The sequence below is a fragment of the Tyto alba genome, unplaced genomic scaffold (genome assembly GCF_018691265.1).
Source record: "Tyto alba isolate M040663 unplaced genomic scaffold, T.alba_DEE_v4.0 Super-Scaffold_14, whole genome shotgun sequence".
Taxonomy (NCBI): domain Eukaryota; kingdom Metazoa; phylum Chordata; class Aves; order Strigiformes; family Tytonidae; genus Tyto; species Tyto alba.
Window position 1 is genome coordinate 26826400 of NW_024881276.1, and position 8467 is coordinate 26834866.

The 8467-nt window shown below is 46.0% G+C and overlaps 1 protein-coding gene across 1 annotated transcript in view; it reads right to left on the minus strand.

Annotated features, from left to right (window-relative positions):
- The window catches only part of B3GALT5 (beta-1,3-galactosyltransferase 5), a 34504-nt gene extending 28048 nt beyond the window's left edge, over nt 1-6456 (minus strand). The window contains exon 1 of the mRNA XM_033011312.2: nt 6372-6456. The gene's annotated coding sequence lies outside the window, so the exon portion shown is untranslated. The remainder of the gene's footprint in view (nt 1-6371) is intronic.
- Between the last annotated feature and the right edge of the window lie 2011 nt (nt 6457-8467).

Here is an 8467-nt window from a genome sequence, read left to right on the forward strand (position 1 = left end):
ATCGGCCCTGGAGCTGCTTCTCCGCGTCCTGGGGCAGGACCTGCTGCCCAGGTGTCACCCCACTGGGTGATGGCACCAAGCAAGGAAGAAGCACTTGGTGGGCTGCTGCCGTCAGCTTCACATCTAATTTGGAAACAAAAAATACAGCCTGACAAGCCCCCCTTTAGAAGTCTCTGACCTTCATCTACAGCATGTCGATAAGCCCTGCTGCCAGCTTTTGGAAATCAGACTCACCCTGTGGGTGACTAACGGGTGGGCCTGTCTGTAACCCAAAGAGGCTTCGCCACCTCCCAGGGGATTATCTTGGAGCATATTTCTGAGTCCTGCCTGCTGACGCCAACGGGGATCAAGTGTCTGCCAGGGTCTCGTGATGTTTGAATAGTAGCGGACAAGACCAGCATGCACTCTTAAGACACCAAGCACCAAAATACCTGTGTTTTTAGCATGAGTCACTTCAGTGAAGATACTGATGCTGACTTTAGGAATAGGGACAGTCAGGCAAAGATCACTACATGTTAAAAATGTGCTGCTAAGAACGGGAGCGCAGAGTACTTTGCTAAGGATATAGAGCACTTGTTGAATTCACTCTCTTCAGCTACCTCTAACATACTACAGGCATCCCTGGGTAGCACATTTCTACCAGTGAAACCCTGGTTGCTAATAGCAGCCAGTTCCTCAAGGGAAGTTCCCAGTTTCCTTGCAAAATTCTGCAAAGTCTCAGCTGTGCCACCACAGGGAAAAGCCACGCAGCAGTGTGAAGGGGACCTGCCATTCCCTGGCTCACCAGCTGCTTCCTCGCTTCAGGTGAGAGATGTTTCCAGATCCTGGAAATATTCCTGCTGCAATCCTGTTTCTCAGTGTGTCAGGCAGCTTGTCCTGTATTTTCAGTATATGCTGTGGTACAGTCATACTTTCTCCTGGCTTTATTTTTCATGCAGTTCCTCATGGTCTGTAATGTACAATGTGCAGCGTGGTTCTGCTGAAGAGGTATTATTTCTCCTTCCTCTGGAGTAAGTTCCTTCTCCAGCTTTATGTTTTCTCTATTCCCGAGTACAAAACAACTTTCAACATCCACCATTTTGGGGAATTTGAAATTTGGAAATTTTGCTGGACTAAACCAGTCAAGGTCCTGACACCTCCTCTCGTAAATTGAACAATGCAAGACCTTGATACCTGGAATAGTTTTTTGCTGATCTCTCAGTATGAATTTACCCTTTTTTCACCAGAGGTTCAAACATTACACAGTACCTGCCCCAAATGAGGTGCCACCATACTGCTTTGCAACATTAGGCAGTATTCCCTTTACTTCTGAAAATAGCTCCTTAGTGCACCTACTCATCACATTTCTCTTTGCCACCACTGCATCGCCTTACAGATCCCCGGGGCTTGGAGATGAACCTGTGCACACAAGCCTTTCTTCTCCTGTGCCAATCCTAGGATGATGGGCTCCCAGCTTGTAGCATAAGTTCTTTGACTTCTAAGCACATGATGCTGGTACTCCATGCAGCCAAATTTTATCTAATTTCTGTACTTTGGAGTGCTTTGCTTCTTTCTGGGCCACCATCCTGTTCTCCTCCGCAGTGGCAATGCTCCCCAATTCCTCACCAGTGCCACGCTTCATCAGCACATGCATCCTGTCCTGAGGATGCTGGTTAAACTTGGTCCCCAGGACTCATCCTTGGAGGTCTTTGCTACCTTGGGCACATCCCTGCCAGCCCTGGGGGCTGCCCTGCCCCTCCTTCCCCACCGCCCTCTCCTCTCTCTGTGCTGGGTGTCAGGCAGAGGCGGCCTCGCCACCTCCAGCAACAGCTGGGCGATACATCACCCACCCCGCCACGGTCAGCACGGTGGGGTGATTCCCTGTCCAGATTTTGGCCACCTGGGCCCCCAAGGTCCATCCAGAGCCGCTTCCTCCGGTTCCTGCATTTGTCCGCAATGGGTCACACTGGCAGCTGCCCAGAAACCAGCCCAAGGCTGGCCAGAAGCTCAATATATTTTACTTTTACTGCCTCTAGCTTTCATCAAAATCTGATTAGGAGCACATGGACGCCAGTATCAGACCCATTTAAGTTGGATGTAGCCAATATTAATGCAGCACACAACATCATTAAAATCCAGCAATGTTATAATCCTTATGGAAAAGTACTGGAGCACACAGGAAGCCAAAACTATTCTAGTCCACCGTGCTTCATCATTGACTGCTGGGAATCACTCACGTGTGAGGACCAAAAGATGTTTCCTAACCCAAAAGGATCTTTTGCCCCATTTTCTTTTTCACATCTCTTTCTTTTCCTTCCCTCCACCTCAGACTGGGTAAGACACATTGCTGAGTTAGTGCCAAGCTTTCACACTTGAGATGCTGCTGCTAAACTAGCTGTAAGGGCTGGAACAGCACCCCTTTTCTGGGAGCCCAGGAGAAGCACCCACCAGCAGCCCAGCCCTTTCCAGCTGCCACCCCCAGCCCCACGCACAGCCCTGCTACCTGCTATTTGCCATGCCCAGCACATCAGCTGGGGCTGCTGCTGCGGAGATTACTGTCTCTCCGGCCAGAGGGATGCTGGAAGAGGATGCATCGCTTTATGTATTTCTTTGGAGCTTATTGTGAAGGTGATTCACTTCTGTTAAAATAAAATATTTAAAAAAAAAAAAAAAAAAAAAAAAAAAAGAAGAAAGAAAAATCCCCATGGTGGGGGGAAGGGAAATACAGTCTGGGCAGCAAGAAAGAAGGCAGCTGATGTGCTTTGTGCTGCCTGGCAAGCCCTGGGACTGCTAACTTCATCAGGGTAATGTGATTTTGAAGGCTAAGGCCAGCAATAGCAGGCTTCACCATTGCTCAGCATGCAGCTCTGGCTCTGAGCTCACCTGCAGCCTCTGCTCTGCCCCAACAGGAGCTGGGGGGTGCTGGGGGGGTGGATTTTGTCACACAGTCACACACAAATGTTCCTCCAGCATAGTAAGCCACTTTTAAGAAAAACTACCTAAACTCTCTTCTTGCCTTACTGCTCAAACATTGTAAAGCTTGAAGGTAAAAAAAAAAAAAAAAAAAAAATTTCCTTAGAATGATGGAAATTGGAACTGACAGGAAAATGGCATCCACCCAGGCTCCCGTCCTTAAAGTCAGCGGAGCAGAAACCGCCGTGCTTTGCCACCAGCCCCACGGCCATCACCCCACGTGGGCAGCCAGCTGGGAGTGGGGTACTCTGGCTGTGAGAGATGCCCTCGCCCCTACCTCTGTGCACTCCTGGCCCCACTGTGTCCTGGTATCTATCTTGAAGTCATTTCCCGGGCTCACCGGGGCTCCCCCGTCACAACGACCCCCCTCAGGCTGCTTTTGCAGGTGACTGCTGCAGGAGAGGAGAAGTCCTCCTTGCCCAAGGAGGAGAATGGGCCTCGAGTGCCCCGCTTGGGCCACCATCAAGTCAGCTGAAACTACCAAGCGCTGCTGTCCACAACTGCTTGCAGCAGCAATGGGATAGATTTTATTCTAACTCTGAAAGCAACGTGCTTATCAGCTGCTTGTATGTAGTGTCCAGGATGGAAGGAAGGCTTCCTCGGGCTCCCCTCCAGCCCTGGGTGCCTCCCAGCCTTCTGACGGGGCTGAGGAGGTTGACCCTCCCCAGGGATCCCCTCCTGCTGCGCCAAGGCGGGGACAGCAGAACTGGGGGGTGCATGGGGACTGGCTCCATCTTGTCATCGAGTGCCTCGGGAGAGGGGGAAGCACCCACGGCAGCGTGAGGCGGGTCAACGACGCACCCAACAATGGGCCCAATGACAGGCAAGGTGTCTCTTCGGTCTTTGATCTGCTGAGCCCCGCTCGGGTGCCATGCAGTTAAGAAAAAAAAAAAAAAAAAAAAGAAAGTTCTGCTAGGTTCTTGCATTGTTTTCTGCCTCCAGGCTTCCTTTTCTGGGGCCACCTTTTGCTGAAGGATTACACTGCTGAAAAAGTAGAGATGCTAACAGATTTTTTCCACACTTGTCAGCAAAATCACAGCTAGCTAACGGGAAGGCACCATGTGACATCCTTTTCTACATACATAAAGAAGTAGCTTCTGCAATTTCAGAAATATGTTCTAAGCTTTTTCAATGAAATAGGAAACCCAGATAAGTCCTGTTCTGCTTCAAAATATATTGCTTGGTAAATGGGCAAGCCATATGAATATGACTTTGATCAAACAACTATAAATATATACATCTTTCAGAGAACAGCTTGTGACATAGGTGTGTATAGATACATGCTTGTTAAATTATGAGAGAATGGAGACACTGTCACAGTTGGTATTTTCTAAGAGGAATCCCCAAAGAGCCTTTTTGTGAGTGTAATTCTGATCTAGGCCAGTGAGAAACAAAGAGAGAAAGGTGAGCATTTTTTTCATCCATTTCTTCTGTAGGCTGCTTAATAGTTGAATTAGGTGAGAAAGCAATGAAAACATAGTGTAAAGGAGAAGGTGGGTTTAATAGCTGTCAGATATCAATATGATGGGGAAAAAAAAAAAAAGTAAAAATTAACATTTTTAATGTGGAATGAACAACTCAGAAACAAATAAATTTATCAATGGAAGAAGATGCAGTTATACTTTCATCTTTTGATCAGTGCATTGATACATGGATTTTGTTCCCATAAATTTTCTGCAAGTATTTTCTCACTTTCATATGGAAAGTAAGGTGCAAGGAAGTTAAGTAAATAGTCTGTGGTCAAAAATGGTTTTGGATTAGTTGGTATCAAGACTCAAGTTCTCTTAAACCTGGTGATGGCTTTATTCCTCACAAATCAAACATCCTGAAAGAGAAAGGTACTGTTCCTCAAAGAAACTTTGGTCACTGTAAAGCAGTTCCAGGTGTTCTCAGAGATTCATCCCTCATCCTTCTGAGATAAGGACTCCCCCGTTCCTTCCTGCTTTTATCCCCAGAGGTATTAAAAAGAAGCGTAGAGGTATCATTTAGGGACATGGTTTAGTGGATGAGTTGGCAGCATTAGGTTTATGGTTGGATGCGATGATCTTAAGGGTCTTTTCCAACCTAAATAATTAAAAATATTTAGTGACAGAAAGTCATCACCACATGCAAAACCATGGTTGGTATGTTCTGAAGCAGGGGAATGCACAGCAGGTAGTCCACATCTAATCTGGACTCTAGTGTCCTTGATTTGTGGTATTAAGCATGTCATCCCACCTCTGCACCTTACTTCCTCATGAGCAAATTGGAGATGGTAACTCATTAGGAATGAGCCTCAGCTGAGAATTGTTGTCTCCTCTGTTTGCTTTATGCATGACAATGACTTTGCAACTGGAGGAAGCATTCATTTGACATCAAGCCACAAACTTTCAATCTGCCTTCTGAATAAATTACTATTGTGCATTTTCAGCTTCCCAGATTATTTGTCAAGCGTATTTCCAGCCTTCTGAAGTTGTCAAAGGATGCAGATAAATATACTTATTTCCTTTAACACTGATATTCTCCTAGTAAAGAGGACTACTAGCAAGTCATATTATTTGGAAGGCAGGTGAGCAGATGTGTTGGCTGGAAAGGTGACCAGAAACACCGACTGGGGGCTAGTGCTTTACTGGAAATACTGGAAAAGTTTAACTTCAATTAATTTTCCTTAGGGTTTTCTTAGGAGAAAACCTCTTACAGGATTTGTTGGCTCAGAAGTGCTCTCGTGCAAGAGACAGCACGGCCCAAGTTGCCTTCTGGACTTGTTATTCAAAACCCTTTACTACTAGTAGCAGAATGAAACTCTTAATATTTATTTTCCTAGCAAACAAACCAGTTGCTAGCCCTACCTACTTAGTTGCTTTGCAATGATACTTGTAGTCGCTTCTTTTACACTCCAGCAGCCTGTTAAACTTGACAATCAATCGTTTTACACTGCAAACAGCCACCATCCCATGACATATATGGATCTGTAGTAAGCATAGCTTGAAGCCTTTCTAATTTTAGCTTGTTTCAGTATATTAGAAGTTTCTAGCATCAGTCATCCAAGGAAAATACTTTACATCTCAAAGCATCACAAAAAGCAGCATGCTGTTCTGTTCTTAACTGGGGTGCAGCAGAATGATTTTGCACCCGCAGTTCCCTGAAGCATGTCAAATGCCATGTACTGGGCACACCCTATCAAGCAACTGCAGTTGCTTTCTCCCAGTAAAATATAAATGATCTAAAAATGCAGACAATATGCCTTCAAATGCATTTAACTCAATAGATCACATATTTGTGCTACTGATTTTCATTCAGTTGTAGTTAGAAAAGACTTAATTCTTTCCCTTGTTGCACTAAATTACTGCAGAAATTTTAAGCTTATGTAAGAAGAATTGGCATTATGGCTAAAATCACCAAGCAGCAGTCAGCTTTCAGTTTATCCATTGCATACTCACAGCCTCCTTTTCGCCTGGCAGAAAAGATGATCAGCACGTGCTGAAGAGCACTGTCCCAAGGGATGCCCCAACGAGCTGTGTTGCGAGCACAACCGTCTGCTATCCCGTTTGCTTTTTGGCTACACACTGAGCACAACCACAGTCTCCAGCTGAAGACCAGGGCAGTGCGTCACTCCTGTACAGGAGGCTTAGCATTCCTCACATTCCCTGACGGGCTTTCCAGATTATGCCCTCTCGAGAAGATGGTTGCCATATTTCTGCCTTAACGAGTAACACCTGAATATGCAAGGTGTGGTGCTTTTGTTCCAAGCCCAAAGCCTGTGGCCCTGACTGATGTACCGAGTTCTTTGTTCGGCACATCAGCAGGGGGAAAAGTGGAGCCCGTAGTTCATCACCCGTGCGAAGCCTGGGCAGCCCGGGGGTACCTCAAGGTTACCACGAGCGTGCCAGATGTTGCACAAGACACTCTCACTACGTTGGATTTACCACATTTCCAGAGTGATTAACAGCTCTGTTTTCATTTTGTTTACCATACTACCCAAAGTCCAGCCTTTTGCTCAAAACTACTGTAGCAATGACTGGCACCCCATTTGGCTGGCAGAGAGGCGGGGAACATTTTCCCCAGGGAGAGTAATCACCTGTAGGACACGAGAAATGGTCAGATCAGTGGTTCACCTAACCTGGTACTCGGTCTTTGGAAGTGGAGCTGGGCAATGCTATTTAGGGACAGCAAGTCTGCTGTATACAATTTCTTCTGCCGCAGACCCCAGCACCCACAATTCATTGGATCAGGGATATTGGTGGACACATCCCAGGCTGTAGGATCCACTTAGGAGCCCCCTGTTCCTGACATTGCCCGATACCTTCTTGGGCCTGTTGACATTGTCAGTGTCCGTAACATTCTGGGACAACAAATTCCAGAAGTTCCCGACCCACTGTATGAAAAAGTGCTCTCTTTTACCTCTTTTAAGCCCATCTACTAATTTCATTGTGTATACTAACTACATATACTAATTTTCATTATAGTATTGCAGGATTTTTTGACTAACTGTTCTGCATTCATCTTATTCACTGCTTTTACGATTTTTTAAAATGCCTTGGCTTCCTCTCCAAATTGAAGAGTTCTTTCAGTCTCCTCAGGGAGCAGCAGTTTCATCCTCTCTAACTGCTGTTTGATCTGTACCTCTTCTTACTCCACTGCATCTTCCCTGAGACCAGACTGCCCAAAGTGCTCTAGATGCCAGCTCAGCAAGGCTCTATATGGCAGCAAAGTCAGGCCATCTTGGTGGTGCCCAGCATTTTCCTGGGTCTTGGCTGCTGCTGCGTGTTGAGCTGATAATTTTGGTGAGCTGTAAGTGAGGACTCTGAGGTCCTTCCCTCCGCTGGACCTGCCAGCTCTGAGCTCAGCATCACCTAGGAGTGTAAGAACAGTGCAGAAAGAGAGCTCTGCCTCCCCATCCATCCCCTTCCAACAACTGCAACTCTAGATGTATCCTGAATAAAAAAATGTACCCACTCAAGACATACAGGAAACCTCCACAAATTTTTAGTCCACTTTGTTTGTTCAGTCATTGTTCAAGCACTCACAGTATAGGAGATATCAGCTTGAAAAGCCAGCCTCTTCTTGATCAGAATTAAACATAAACTCATGGTTCCTTTGGAGATTGTTTTTTCAAGGAAGCTATGGGCTACTTTGGCAATAAGAATTTCTCATCCCCTCCCCTCCAAGCAGTTTTTATAAATGTCATGAAGAGTAATTGGACAAGAGACTGAAATCCAAGCTCCTTCCTACCCAGTGCACTTTTAACCAACAAATACAGCATGACCATGGATTAATTTTCTCTGCCTCCCTGGCCCAGTGAATGCAGATGTATCCATGAAGACTGACATGGCTTCAGTAGGAGGAACTGGGACATCTCTTTCCTTCAGTGAAGACTGTGTATCCTCATGGTTGAGGTCTTGCACACAACACCAGAAACATCAGCAGGAATGTAAGGCAAGGTGAAGGACTTTGCATAGACTACAAGCATAATGATGGAGAAAACTTAACTTTACAGACCTCAGTGCAGTTTGCTAGGGTTAAATTAACGCTTCTG